Source organism: Hesperophylax consimilis, chromosome 29 (assembly GCF_061612785.1).
Source record: "Hesperophylax consimilis isolate HC1 chromosome 29, BYU_Hcon_1.0, whole genome shotgun sequence".
In the NCBI taxonomy this organism is placed as follows: Eukaryota; Metazoa; Arthropoda; class Insecta; order Trichoptera; family Limnephilidae; genus Hesperophylax; species Hesperophylax consimilis.
The window spans coordinates 681,437-697,305 of record NC_142864.1 but is presented as its reverse complement, the minus strand read 5'-3'; the positions used below and the strand labels follow the sequence as shown (position 1 = coordinate 697,305).

Genomic DNA, 15,869 nt, shown 5'->3' with positions numbered 1-15,869 from the left:
CAGAAAATGTGAAGAATTTAGACCTATAAATATGTTACCAAAATACGAACAGGTACTAGAAATTGTAATAAAGAAACAACTCGTTGAGTATTTGGAAAAACATCATATATTATGTGACGAACAATCAGGATTCCGTAATAATAACTCTTGTGAAGCTGCATTAAACATTGTGGTTGATACATGGAAGAAAGAAACAGATAATAAAAAAATCACCATTGCAACATTCTTAGATTTTAAAAGAGCATTTGAAACAAAAGAAAGGAAAAAACTTTTGGAAAAATTAGAAGATATAGGTCTTTCTGAAGTAGCTCTAAATCTTTTCAAAGAATATCTCCATGAAAGAAAACAGGTAACAAAAGTGGAAAGCTCAGAATCAGAACCGATAGAAAACAACCTCGGTGTTCCACAAGGGTCGGTATTAGGTCCAATTCTATTCATTATTTACATTAATGATATAATTAAAACCATAAAACATTGCAAAATTAGATTATTTGCAGACGATACATTAATCTATATTTCATGTGAAGAGTACATAGATGCAATCAATAAATTAAATGAAGACCTACAAAATATAGCGAAATGGCTGAAATTAAACAAATTAAAACTGAATGTCAACAAAACAAAATATATGGAAATAGGCAACAAAACGCATAACACAGAGTTAAAATTGACAATTAATGACGAAAAAATTGAAAAAGTAAATGAAATTAAGTACCTAGGTGTGATACTAGATTCAAAACTAACTTTCGCAGCAAATTTTGAATATGTGCTAAAGAAGGTATCTAAAAAAGTCAATTTTCTTAGAAGATTAAGAAATAAACTAAATGGAAACACCACAGAGCTGATTTATAAAACTATAGTTGCTCCACATTTAGATTATTGCTCTACTATGTTGTATTTGGCCAATGAAGGAAACTTGAACAAGCTAGATGTTATACAGAATAGAGCTATGAGATGTATACTAGGAAAAGGAAAATACGCAAGCATAGATCAAATGAGAGAACAGCTAAATTGGATTTCTATAAAAAAGAGACTATTATTTAATGTGTTAATTTTTGTACATAAAATCATGAACAACCAAATGCCAAAATATTTTAAGGATGAAATTGTTTTTAATAGAGATGTTCATAATTACGAAACCAGAAATGTAAATAGGATTAGATTGCCACATATGAAAAAAACAAAATCACAGAACTGCCTAATGTACAAAGGACTAAAAATGTATGATGAAATGCCTGAAAGTCTGAAGAATGAAGGAAGAATGAATGTATTTAAAAAGAAATGTTATGTTTATTGTAAAAATATGTAAAATTACAAAATGAAATATGATCTTGTTTATATTAGTTTATATGCAAATGTATAAACTAACTCAATAAATAATAAAAAAAAAAATAAAAAAAAATATGTACTATTAAAGTTAATTTCATCATCTTACAAAAACAGTTTTTAGTTTCCGGATACGTTCAGATATATTCCATTTGTTTGGGTTTTATTGAGATGCGGAAATGCACACAAATTCTCCAATCTTCTGATAGCGTCTTTAGAAATATAATGTCTAGGGGTTTTCTAGGGGAAATATAGTACAGGGTTTTCCAGTATTAGTATTTCAACAGAAAATTATTTTAATTGCAATTTTCTAAATTGGAACAGTACCTACCACCTACCTATAATAATTTATTTTTACCAGAATTTAAGTGTATTTATTTTGTTAAAATTTTCTAGGGTTAATATTTACAAGTAAAGTAACAATGTGATTAGATCCGATTGAGCTGAAACTCGGTAATAGACAAGTTGTCGATGACAATGCATTCTATCAGCTGTTTGTGGCAGTCACGTAAATACACGCGGATAAGTACGCATTTCTCTAAAATCGGATGACATTACAGCAGTTCATATGTGAAATAAATGTCGGGCATACCCAATCGGTAATTGGCCTCGTTGGTAGAGTTGTCGAATCCAGTTCCCAAGTAGAAAGGTAAAATCGTCAGTCAAACCAATAAAAAATAAATTTTAAAATAGATGTATTTTAGTAAAAATACTTTTGTTTTTTTCCATTTTCAAGAAAGCGTTATTTACTAACTAGATTCTTTTATGGGTCTGCTGCACAAGTAATGTAATATTGTTTGTTTGTTTTTCTCTTACAAAGTTGTGATAGGTTTTCATTTGTCTCCCAATTAGTTGTAGCTAGGGTTGCCAGATGATCGAGATAAAAAACCATTTTTTATCAAAGGGTCCCCCTTTGATTTTTTTGGTACAATTTGTCAAAATCAAACGGTCCTTTGATAATCATAAACCCCTTTGATTTTGGCCAGAACAAACAGAGAAAATTATCGAACATTTCTGACCACAATGAAACACTAAAACTTATATTTATTATTGCTATTACTATTTACTAAATAATCGATTATCGCCTGGAATTGTATCTTTAAATTCAGTGCAATTGACATTTAAATTGAAGAAAACATATAATGTTATTCTCCTATCCTCTTCCTATTTTCCTCTTCCTATCCTCTTCCTATTTTCCTCTTCCTCTCCCCTTCCTTTAACACCAAATTAATTTTAAGAAACTAAAACTTAATTTCTAATGCACTTTTAACATAAGAAACTTCTGTGGCTTGACTACAATTAACTTGTGTATTTATATCTATCACTGCATATTATATAAAAGCTGTTTGTTTCTTACAAAATAAATAAATAAATAATTCGCTTTTTACGGTATTCACACCTAGTATATTTCTTTCGTCAGTCCATACATTACCCATTCCACTAAAAACTTTTTCTACGAAGGCTTTGGAGACGAGAACACTGCACACATATTGTACCATTTTCAACAGATTTGAGCAAGTCTTGCTTACCACCCGCCAGAATCGCTCACGGCTTTTGCTCTGTAAATTATCTCGTGAGTGAGGTATATTTGACGGCCGGCATAGTCCAGTGGTAACGCATTGGACTGCCATTCCGAAGGTCGCGGGTTCGAACCCGGCGTGCGCAAATAAATTTTATTTGATTAATTTGTGTTATTTCACAATTAATTAACTAAAATAATATATAGTATATTTGCGGCACGTTCCAGAGTGGAAGATACTACCAGTATCGCCCTGGTGTAAGACCACCATTCAGAATTGAAACGTTGCTCCAAATGGCTTTAGCCGTGTTTAGTGACTAGATCTGAATAGCCAGGTACTTCCCCACCTTCCTCTTTCCCTTCCCCACTTACCTTCAGCCTCACAACATCCCCCAATTGGGGATGCCATAGTCTCACTGGCTCTAGACGGGAGCAGTTGGGACTCTTGTGAGGTATTCACTATAAAAAAAAAAAAAATATCTCGCGTATTTTCAAAAATCCGGACATTCTATTGTCTGGACAGCCGTTCAAAAAACCGAACATCTGGCAACCCTAGTTGTAGCCATCACTGACTACAGTGGCTATATGGTTTTAGTGGCTATGGTTACTAGCATAGACATATGAATATTAATATGTCTGTGGTTACTAGCGACTAGTGACTGCAACTTTCTTCACTTTTAAATGTTTTTTTCTGTTTTGTTTGATTCAGATATCTTACTGGATGATATGAAACTGTCAAAACTTTCTAGACGCGAAAGCAATCTGATTTTAGTGCAGATATTATTTTGTTGTCATAAACGATCCCGTGTTATTTTCGTGGTATTCTATTAACTGTATTTATTTGGTTCTTTGTTTTATTTTCATGCTTTCAAATTACGCTTTTGTAAGAGCCCATTCTTATAATTTATAATGCATACTGTAACATCTTTTGTATTTTCAATGCTAAGATATACTTAAATTAGATACACTATAACAAGATGAACATAACAACAATAGCAAGCAAAAAACGAACACAACATTTGGACAGAGAAATTTCATTTACTACGGCATAAAAATTTATAACAGATTGCCACTTTTCTACAACAAAACTTACAAATATCAATATATTCAAAACATTCGTAAAACAATGGATCTGGGACACCGGTAGACACGAAATTGATAGAATATTGCAACCAAACACATACTGATTGAAGAGAGACAACCTGTGTAATATGTGTAATCAAAACAAACTAGCTTTACATTTTAAAATGTTAACTACTAAGAAATACAAAAAATTGTAGCATACATCCTAACTAGTGAATAATAGGTTTTAGATTATATTATAATATAAATTAAATTAAATACGGGAAATGTTAAATGTCTTCTCATCCCTGTTTACACACTCAACCTGTCTAAATGATATTTCGAAAAACTCTGTGTAAAGCCCGGGCAGCGCCGGGGACTTCAGCTCTTGTAGAATAAAGAGTGTGTGTGGCGGAGTGACTTTTTAAAAATACAAATCTACAGTTTTATTCTGAGATTGATGAAATTTTGAACACTTGTCTCACAAAATAAGAGGAAAATTACTATCTACATCTGATTTCGAAAAACTCTGACCAAAGCCCGGTCAACGCCGGTGACTTTGGCAAGCATGATGTAAGTGATATTAATATAAGTGGATGAATGAAGTCGGGCACGATCCAGACACGATCAAGTGAATCAAAAACCGAGTCGGTCATGTCAAGAGTCAGAATAAGAGAAGAATTAAAGAGTATGTGTCAATGGCCAATATAGAGTTGTGGGGTTTTTCACCATCTCTGACTACCCCTGCGGAGAAATTACGTGATGGTTGGTTAGTTAGTTAGTTTTATCTATCTATGTTCCAACGAACAGCTGTTAGTCCATTTTTGCGAAAAACACAAAATAAGCATAAAAGTACAACTTCACATAAAATCGAAATCACTAAAAACAAATAATATAAACTCACAACTGTAAGTGAAAACTTTTTTTTTGAATACACACACTGTGACAAGCTCAGCAGAATACACGTAGTATTTAGCTAAATAAAACGTGGATACAATAATAATAATATTACGCACACTTTTACACTTGACTTTTTTAAAAATACACTAAAATGTTCGGAAGACTGTGTTGGTTTCTCGAGCTGTGTTTAGGCGGGTAACCTCCAGAATTTCAACGCGCGAATGGGTCGGGACAAATCGATTTCTCTTCTTTTTATACTAAATCTCCCCTGTCCCACGTGCCTTGTTTTTTCCTCTTAATTTCAATTCGCGCTCAAAGCACATCCACTCTGTCAGATTTTCAGAAAATGCGCTGGGTTTATGCCAAGATTATCTGCCGGAATTCACACGAGAACTACCAAACAATCCGTGGAATATCAATAATAACAGTTAGGGAACGTTTTGCACACTTCCAGTAACATCGCGATCTCATCTAACGGTCATACATAAAGATTCCCTAATACCGCTGCAGAGTTGATATAACTATACGGGGAAGAGGGACGTATAATGCTCGGGTAAAAATCGTTTCTCATGCAAGGTTTTTTTAGACTGGCGCATCACTTTGTTCCAAACCTCAAAAACACGGTCATTTTATCATTTCGCGTTTTGCTGCTAATTTCACGTTCATTCAGATGACATTTGTAATGTCCGTTTTTAATTGCGTCGATATCCCGTATTTGCTTTGGTAAATCGATATATCTATCTAAAATATCCCTACGATAGTGCTATAAATGGGTATTACTGCTTTTTTACATTTTCATTACGCTACAGAACGATTATTTGTCAAATCAGCACCAGATTGTTGACAAAGTCTGCCAAATAGATCGCCAGCAAATCTGTCGGCTACTAATACAGCCGTATTACGGCCGGTATATGCAATACGCATGCGCGTGATTATGAGTAACGTTTTCTACTAACCCGTTCTTATACCCCCGTAGTATCGATTATGAGTAAGACTTTAGGTGTGTTACGACAACCAACCCACAGATAAAGTAATACAAATAAAAATTCGACGAATTCAGGGTCGAAATTCGCGGCGACAGCGAATAATTCGCAAACGAAAATTTTATACGCTGAACTTTCCGCCAGTCACGTATTCCGAACTTTTGTAAACAAAGCCTCAGTTTCTACAAAATTTTTATGTCTCTTGGTACACATTATATCTCCATACATTGCATAAATTCTGTGAATATTATATTTGTTTCGTTTGTTGAAATAACAACCTGTCGAAGGATTTACATTATTCTTATTTACAGCGTACACTTTATCAGGTCGGCTCATGTTTTTTGTTTACTCCTTTTAATGTTAATTCAACAAACTCACGCGTTTGTGTATTGTTTTAGGAGATGTTTTATGTTTGAAGCCACTTTTCATCGAATTTCTCTGCATAATATATAATTGTGCCGGCTCACTCGAATTTTATTTATAAGTTTTGAGAACTGTTAAGTCATTCTGTCGATCAATCCGGAACGGTCATCGCGCAGAAAATAATCATTCCGAAAATTTGTGGTTTGTATTCATAACATACGTTCATAGAGGTATCATTTTGGGAATTGTGGGACAATATAAATTCAGGCGCTTGACTTGTCAGTGAAGAGCGAGACATATGTTTTATATTTGTATAAAAGGCCATGTTTTAGTTTGATCTCCCTCTCTCATCTCATCTCCCAACTAGTAACTAGTATCAGTAATCTTTGTATGCAGTTAACAATAAACAAAGAAATCAATCTCAGAGTATCATTATATGAATGATCCCGAACCTTATACTATTACTGGTACAGCCTACAACGCACCATATAATAACAGTGTAACAGGAATATATAATCATCCCCTACGAATGTTCTCCACTGACTGCTGTTCCTGCTATTCGCCTCCAGTGCTTCCCAACCTGCTCCAATCTTCTTCCACACAATCTGTCCACCTCTTCTTCGGTCCGCTTCTGGGTAGCTTCCACTGGGGCACCCCTTATTTACAGTCATAACTATAGGTGTCTTGTCATCTGGCATTCTTTCAACATCATTCATCATTCAGCCCATCGCATTCTTTGGGACCTACAGAACCTTACAGTAGTTTATCATATTTATTCTGCACCTATAATCCATTTCTGTGTGTAAGTCCAAAAAGATCTTTTGTAGAATTTACCCCTAAAAGACTGCTAATTTGGTGTCATTATTTTTACACACTTTCAACGAAATTCAAATGTAAAATTGTCATCAAATGGTCAGTCGAGCCGAATTTTGTGGATTTGACATTTGAAAGGTCTCCGTTAAACGCCGATTCTAGGTATGTTTCAGCTTTTGAACAAATTGTGATCAGCAGAAAAGCACAATTGTCTCGTTGGATGCTTGCCAGCTGATCACAATTTGATTGAAAGTAGAAATGTACCTAGAATTATTTGTGATTTGGGGACCTTTAAAATGTTATTACAAATATTGATGACAATGTTAAACACCCCAATCTAAGTATTTTCGTTTCATGTTATGGTCCGGAGACGATCAATGTTAATTGTCTCTAGACCTCAAACTACAGTTATGCATACAAGAAGCATATTTGCTTTCAGGCACTAAAGCGACTGACTACAGACATGTATCAGTCGCTTTCGTCAAACAAACTCGTTAATCTCTAAGGTCCAGTTGTTTCGCAGAAATTCAAATGTAACATTGCCATCAAATGTCCATTCAGCACCATTTTGTTTTTTGACATTTTGAAGATCTTCGTTAAACGCTGATCCTAGGTCAGTTTCAACTATCTATGCAATTGTAAAAAGCTGATGAGCTTAACAACATGATAGTTGTCCTCTTTTGCTGTTCACAATTTATTCGAAAGCTCAAACGGACTTAGGACGAGTTATTTCACAGAATTTGAACTATTCATCGAATTTCAGACTAAATTTAAAGTTATGTGCAAACTCTACTAAGTTATGATATTATTCCATTATGGGCGAGTTGTTTTACACAATTGAAATAACAACAGAACTTAAAATATAACTTTCACGGAACTTGAAATTAATCGCGAATAAGTTTAAGACTAAAAAATTTAGAAAATCGGTGAATTCAAAGGTTGAAATCATCAATAACCAATTAAATTTAACTGTCAGCCCAATTCTAATTATGTTCCCGATTACTTCACTTATCTCACGTTCCCTCCCCCACCTCTCTCCCACAACTGACGCACTGTCCCACTCTATTAAACTGTCTCTTTCTTTTTTGATAATATGTGTATTTCTGTATTTAATAGCATAAATTTTATAACAGTTCTGTTGATGGTACGGAGGTACCGAAACTGGTAGACAATGAAAATATTCCAATAAAGTGACTTAAAACCAAGTATTTTCGTTTAATTTATTTAAAATGTCAAATCACAATGTGTTTTGCTTCTTTTTAAAAATTGAAATCAATCTTTGAAATTTGATAAATTGTTCAGATTATTTGAAACGACCCGTCCATAGAATGAACAACCTTTCAACTGTAAATGACCATTTGATGACAATGTTACATTTGATTTTCTGTTAAGTTTTTATTATATTGTAGATGTTTGAAGTTTAGTTCAGTATTCGGGAAGGCCCTCTACCTCTGGTCCATGTATCTCTTTTGCTTCCTGCTCTTGCGACAGTTGCACACATCCACCGGTCATCTGTATTATTCTTATAATACATCTATCCTCGTCATCTCTTCTCCCCTCTCCCTCTCTCTGCACCGATTCACAGTGATATTTTTACGCGTCTACTTCTCAAAGCTCGCTTTACATGAACCAGTACCTGACTTTCTAATCTTTACGTAAATATTTATGATATATATCAAATTTAAGATTTTCTTCAACTTCAAATGAAGTTTTGACGTCACACAACCTGCTATTTTCGTTGTTCATATAATATACGACGCAGCAAATAGCTCTCGAACCGTGAGTTCTGGCGAAGTGAAATTTGCACAGATTTTTCTCTGAAGAATTTCCAAGTATTTTCGACGTGCAACGTCTATTGAAGTAAATATATCATTTAAACTCAAATAAAAAGCTGGATACTCAATATAGGGAGATCTGAAATAGAAAATATACTGATATCAAACACAGACTAAAACCGAATCTACTAAACTGAACTATACAAAAAACACTATCTTACTTAATTTAAAATTATTTAAAAAATAAATAAATATTATACTACATGATATATGTTTATAATTAAATTCATGTGTTACTTTGTTGTAATATTAATTTCTTATAATTAAATTATAATATGTAAATGAAATCCTCAGCACGGGAGATCCCAGTGAGGATATCATTATCTCTATATGTTACTAAGAAAAGAAGACAATAAATCATTATTATTATTATTATTAACTATGAAGCTTTAAAATACGTGTTTGTACATTTAACTGTATACAAATAAGAAAGGACGCCATATTGTGGTTTGTTTCTTATCATTTAATTATCTTTCATTTGGGAAGTATCTGGCTATCCAGATCTGGTCACAAAACACGGCTAAAGCCATTTCAAAAGATCTTTCTCCAGGGCGAGACTGAAAGTATCTACCGCTCTTGAACGTGCCGCATATACAATACTATAGTATATTATTTCAAGTGAAATAACACAAATTAATTACGGGATTTCAACCCGCGACCTCCGGACTCGTAAGGACCGTAACCGCTTGAATTATATTGCCACTTAAAAGTTGATAGAATTCAATGCGACAACGAGTCTATCTGCTGAGTTTCAGCTCGATCGGATGTCGGGAAGTGGGTTATTACCGAAAACAAAAGCGAAATTCAAATGATGTGTTCAAAAAGACAGGACAAATAGTTCGTGTGTACGGTTATTTATATGTATGAGATTTTGATCAGTATTTCTGGCTCGTGTAAATTGGGTTTAACTCTTCTCTTCTCTCCGCCCATGTAGGTTTATTAAACTTGTGCTTTTCCTTGGACTTCCGAAAATTTCGGAAGTGTCGCGCATTTCTGGGAAAACACGATAACAGTCATCAATAGAACAGACAATGCGTGGATTTCTGAAAATAAAATGGGAAATATACACAAGATGACTGGACTCGTCTGTTACGTAATAAAATCATAATACAGGTCGCTACGTTTGGTGACTTAGCAGGGGTGCCCGGGTCTTGGCGGCGGACGCGTTTACGCACCTACTGCGTGGCGGGTCGGATCGGGAGAGACTGGTTGAGGGAGACCTTTTGACCTCTCCAGCCGAATTCTCTCGGCCCAACACTTTGCACCGCAGTGGGAGGGATAAATTCATACGCCCGTCTCTCCTGGACACGATAGGCAGTGCCACACGTACACTTTGGGGCGGCGGTACCACGCACCACTCCAGGTCGCCGCGCAGAAGTAAGGTAACGGTTTACAGCGGAGTCCAATGTGACTTTTTATACCTTTTTCCTTCCCAGAACTTTCTCTCCTTCCTTTCCCTAAAAGACCCGGATGTCATGAGGCCCTGAGAGAATTTTTTTCCTCAGGGTCTCCTGTGTGGAGCTAAAACAAAAAAGTATATTATATGGCCTTTATTGAATCAGTTATTTATAAAAAAATGTAAGTTTGTGTTGTAGGAATCTCAGTTGCAAGGCGGAAACAGTCGAATGCATCACAATGCAACGAGGGGATAATAATACGAATGTAATTGCACATTATTATTGTTAATGATGCGCATCACAAGTCACTGACTGGGCGGTGTAGTGGGGAGGGGTGGTGGGGGACATTGTCCCAAAAGTGCAGCGTTCTTTCAGTTTGTTACTCCTTTGAGGCCGACGGACGCAATTATATTTATTTATTGCCCATTTAAGCTTGACGAATTAACCACCAGGCGAATTCTTTGAATTTTATAAGCGTAGGCGGTATATGCGGAGCATTGAAAGCGGAAGAAACTTTCAGTATCGCCCTGTTTATGTGAATAGCAAGAGTCCCAGCCGCTCCCGACTATCTGGAGACAGTGTTATGATTGATTCTCCAATTTAAGGCGAAGCTTAATGCTAAATCACTATTTTGATTAACCCATTATGAATACCAAAAATATGCTTTAGATAAATTGAAGGTTTTCCTATCGTTTCGCTTGAGTAGAATACAAATAAAAAAAATAAATTACTCATTAAAAAATATAAATGTAAACTAATAATTTTTTTTTTCAATAGAAATGTATGAACGCGTAAAGGAAACAACTTTAAAAAAATACAGTATTATATCTAAGATTATCTGTGACAGTTTCACTTGATTAACTTTTTTGGTTTCTTATAAAATTATATACAAAATAAATAAAAACCAGTTTTGTGCTTGAAATCGAACGTTTCTAGACTCAGTTGCCATGAGATTTTAATGCCTATTACCTAAGAATATACACATTTTTGGCTTGTAGCTTCCTCTTATTGGTAGTGTCAGCTCAGTCGGATGTCGGGAAGTGGGTTAATTTCCACTTGCAAGATTTGCATTCATTCATTTCCAAAAACAAAAGGTGAATTTTTTTCTTAATTTTTTTTAATAATTTTTTAAAAATAATCACTTTAATACGTTTAGCCGTGAAAATTTCAAATTGAACTGTCATCATTATTGTCTATTTTTCGTTTGCGATGTCAACTATAAGCGTCGCCAAAAAGTTCTCGGATTCTCCAAAATACGACGAATGACTCATTTGCTGTCTTCATAGGAAATTCCTACTCATAATAACTACTTCAGAACGATCTCAGCTATTCTGGAACAATGATGACTAGTACTACCCTTTACCGTTATATCCGTAGACAAACATCATTTATAGTTCAAATCACGGGATACTCTGAATTCTTGACGTTGAAATCAGTTCCAATTTTGAAAGAAACTATTGTATGTTATAGGTAGGTACCTACTTTATCGCTTTTCTGAATTCTTGACACATCAATTCCAATTTTTAAAGAAACTATTGTACGTCATAGGTAGGTACCTACTTTATCGCTTGTCGGAATTCTTGACAAATCAGTTACAATTTTGAAATAAACTATTGTATGTTATAGGTAGGTACCTACTTTATCGCTTTTCTGAATTCTTGACACATCAATTCCAATTTTTAAAGAAACTATTGTACGTCATAGGTAGGTACCTACTTTATCGCTTGTCGGAATTCTTGACAAATCAGTTACAATTTTGAAATAAACTATTCTATGTTATAGGTAGGTACCTACTTTATCGCTTGTCGGAATTCTTGACAAATCAGTTCCAATTTTGAAAGAAACTATTCTATGTTATAGGTAGGTACCTACTTTATCGCTTGTCTGAATTCTTGACACGTCACTTCCAATTTTTAAAGAAACTATTGTATGTTATAGGTAGGTACCTACTTTATCGCTTGTCTGAATTCTTGAAAATCAGTTACCATTTTGAAAGAAACTATTGTATGTTATAGGTAGGTACCTACTTTATCGCTTTTCTGAATTCTTGACAAATCAGTTCCAATTTTGAAAGAAACTATTGTATGTTATAGGTAGGTACCTACTTTATCGCTTGTCTGAATTCATGACACATCAATTCCAATTTTTAAAGAAACTATTGTACCTCATAGGTATGAATTCTTCACACAATCAGTTACAATTTTGAAAATGACACTTAAATTCAAAGCAAATTTGAGTTCATCGAACAAGATTTTACCACACAAACACCCGAAACTAGGAAATGTGATAATATTTCATTTTGAATCTTAATGTATAAATAATAAAATTAGATGAGCCTAGGAACTCGTAATAAATTGTACACCGCCCTTGAGGTGATTTTTCACTAAAATGGCGCTATACAAATTATTCAATTATTATTATTATTATTACAGAAGAGTGAGTTTTTATTTTTGTATTTTTACATAAATTTACAGTTTTTTTCAGAGATTGATGTAATTTTGCGCCCATGACCTTCAAAACAAGAGATTAACTATGAGATTTAGAAAAACCACCCCAACCCCTTTTAAAACCTTTTTCAATTTGGGGAGGCGGGTTTGGTTACCGCCGCCCCGGGAACCATTTATTGGATAACCGACACCTCTGCCATTGGTCACCCCAAGTGGCAAGCAACGTTTGGTGACTTAGCAGGGGTGCCCGGGTTCATCGGATGAGGTGTGTTCAGGATACGCCTGTCCACCAGCTACGTGGTGTGTCTGGCAGAGGCTGCTTTGGGGAGACGAAATCTGCCCTGATGAATACAATAAATCACTATAATACTTTTGGCCGCGAAAATCTCAAATCATATATAAAAATATATAACTTAAATAGCGCCCTTCGTGGCAGCAGGACGCGTCCCAACGCGTCCCAACGCGTCCTCCAACCGCTTTGTGTTTTTTAGTATTTTCAAGGGAAATGAGGCAAAATCCCTTAAATTATCATTTCCCTTATTTTTAAAATCAATCAAATAACATTTTAACTTAAATAAAAATAAACTTAACAACCAGTTATTAGAACTTTATAATATGTGATTTGAGTGCAGTGTTTTAAAAGTGAATATTCGGAAATTTTGCTCAAAAATATTAGATATTCGAAACGAACGTCGATCGGTAAATGCACCCCAGATGTTTTCAACGGAATTCTCCGAAACTCTGAAGGCAAGTGTTTTGCTAAGCCCAGGGTAATTTATTATCCCGTCGCTTTTTATTGCGGGCAGAATGCACCACTTCAACAATCACCAGGAACAGGATTACATGGAGATGAATGATGGACTCGCCGAACGTCACAGCAGTGCTGCCAGGGTCTCTAATCTATGTGAGGTGTCAGCGCTTTACTAGCAGCAGACACACACCTGGACGGATGACGAACCTCGTGCTGGCACTGTTGGTGGATGCGGTGGACTCTTTCGCTGCAGCAGCTGGTCCAGTTTCTTCACCACCAAAGATTCTTGCTGCAGAGTCTCCATTTTCTATCTTCGTCGAACGTCACAGCGGTGCTGCCAAGGTCTGGTATCTGTAAGAGGATATTGTGTCAGCGCCTTGTTAGCAGCAGACACATACCTGGACGGATAACGAACCTCGTGCTGGCACTGTTGGTGGACGCGGTGGACTCTTTCGCTGCAGCAGCTGGACCAGTTTCCTCACCACCTGGGATTCTTGCTGCAGAGTCTCCATCTTCTATCTTCGTGTCACCTGTTTCTGTACTTCATTTTACTTAACTTAAATTCAGTTTATTTTTGTAATATTTATATTTTTTGTAATACCTGCATCAACTGTAAAGCGCCCCTGAGGTGATATCTCACAAAAGCGGCGCTATACAAATTGTCCAATAAATAAATAAATAGAGTGCGATCATAACCAACGGCCAAGATGGAGTTGTGCGGTGTTAGTTAGTTCTTCCGTTAATTTGTTGGTTTTCTTGCAACCCTTTTGCTGTTTAACCCTAGATAACTAATCGCTCGTCGAGGCGACGACGCGCCACTCGGCGAAATTCGAAATCACCTACTTCCCCCCGCTTCCCGACCTTGACTCTTTCATTACCTTCCTAATTTAAGTAAACAGTGCAGCACGTGACGCGATTGCGGCCACACACATACTAGGAAGTGCCCTATGACCATCTCGTCGTCCGCTGGACGAAACTTTAGTTATAGCAACAATTTTTATTTTTAAGTTACGTACATTCATATATTCTTATATTTATTGTTAATGTTGGCGAATCTTCTACAATAAAAGCTCTGGTTCCATCTACGTCAAACGTGCCTAAAATTTGCTACCTGTGTCCATCCAAGGCCCGGAGTATGACCAAACACCGTTGCACCAGATGTAGAAAGGCTATTTGTGGTCCACATAATGTTGACATGTGTGGTCACTGTGTAGACTGATATTTTGATATTAATTTGTTCATTATAAACCTTACTTTTGTGCCATGTAACAAGTTCGTATCTTAATTAAATATTTTTGATTTATTTATAGTGTTTTATTGCGTAGTCCACTCGACGAAAGTGTAGTTACAATGAAACAATGAAAACAGTTTAGTTATTTAGGGTTAACGAAAACAAGTAATTGGTATCTTGCAACCCGGGTGATACTAAAAATAAATTCCGCGTATAAATATGAAATTATAAATATGTCACCGGCGGTTTGGTCCACTTTCCGCATTGTGTGAATGAACGTACCGTGGCATGTGTTTATAAAAAGTGTCTAGTATCTAGGTTACCTATGCTTTCAATTAGAAATAACCAAATATTACTTGGCACGTCGCCTAGAATCGTTCACCTAACAAAACTGTTACTTCCCGTGCATTAGCAGCTACTTGTTTGTATTTTACACACAAATACTGTTGTTTGCATTTTCCTAAATAGATTAGAATTATTTATTATTTGTTTATTTTCCTTTAAAAAGGAAGACATTCCCGAGTTATGAATAATGTGACGATATAACCTAATCTAACTAACCATCACGACGGATCACCAAACAACTCGGTCTTGGCTCACACTTCTTGCCTCGTTCACATTCACACATCATCTCACACATAGTCTTTTGGAATCCTCAATATCAAACATACATTGATCGCATTGAAAATATCCAATCCAAATTTATTAAACACCTATCGCTTTAGCGATCATCAGTTTGACCCTACCGCTTTATATAAATGCAGAAAAATTTCTGATGCCTTATTCTTATACAAAATCGTGAAAAGTCTTGTTGATTCATCATATCTGCTAGAAAAGATTGCATTTCGTTGCCCTGAACACAACACCAGATGGAACGACTTATTTAGAACAGCACACTGTAAAGCCAAATACGCGCAAAACTCTTTAATAGGACGTATCTGTAAAACTCACAATGCCTCTAGAGATGTACACATTTAGTGTAACTTGAGAACATATAAAATGCAACTTACTAAACTGATAACTTAATTGTTTATTTTGTGAAATAATCCTATCATCTTGGTTTATTTTATTGTTTTTATTATAATCATGCGAAAACTGTATTACTACTAGCTGTCTTTAATTGTTTTTATAACATTTTGTATTTCCTTATAATGTTTATTCTTTATATTTCTTTGTCATTTATAAATATATTGTATAGGTACAAATATTGAATCGACGACTAGAATTAATGGAACATTATTG

The 15,869-nt window shown here is 35.2% G+C and overlaps 1 protein-coding gene across 1 annotated transcript in view; it reads left to right on the top strand.

Moving 5' to 3' along the window:
• Nucleotides 1–15,869, top strand: part of Dyrk3 (Dual-specificity tyrosine phosphorylation-regulated kinase 3) — a 220,780-nt gene that overhangs the window by 191,457 nt on the left and 13,454 nt on the right. The window lies entirely within an intron of this gene.